This window comes from Ptychodera flava, chromosome 15 (assembly GCF_041260155.1).
Source record: "Ptychodera flava strain L36383 chromosome 15, AS_Pfla_20210202, whole genome shotgun sequence".
Taxonomy (NCBI): domain Eukaryota; kingdom Metazoa; phylum Hemichordata; class Enteropneusta; family Ptychoderidae; genus Ptychodera; species Ptychodera flava.
In genome coordinates this window covers 17414185-17414590 of record NC_091942.1, presented here as the reverse complement: position 1 = coordinate 17414590, position 406 = coordinate 17414185, and positions in this window count along the sequence as shown.

Here is a 406-nt window from a genome sequence, read left to right as displayed (position 1 = left end):
TTGTTTGTGTTATTTTCTCACACGGCCCTTTCACTCTAGTAGTACAATGTTTATCGGCGTCAGGCAGGTTTTCTCTGAATGTTGTCCCTATATGTATCCTTCAGCTAATGAGTTTTCTAATCCTATTGTGTGTGATGAAACTTTTCCCCAAAAGCCTTATTATTTTGAACTAGAATAACTAACAATTAGACATGTGCACATAAGGCTGCATTTACAAACACCTCTGGAGGGGGGAGGGCGGGAGAATTGACGGGGAGATTTGAAAATCTCAAGGGTGTGTTGTGGGGGTGGGGGGCATTTGAAGGGATTTGGGGACTTAAAGAAGGGACTCTGAACTAAAATGTCTCTGATTGATATGTGATATGAAATATTTGTTGTGTTCCCCATTTACAGCTGCAGTAATGTT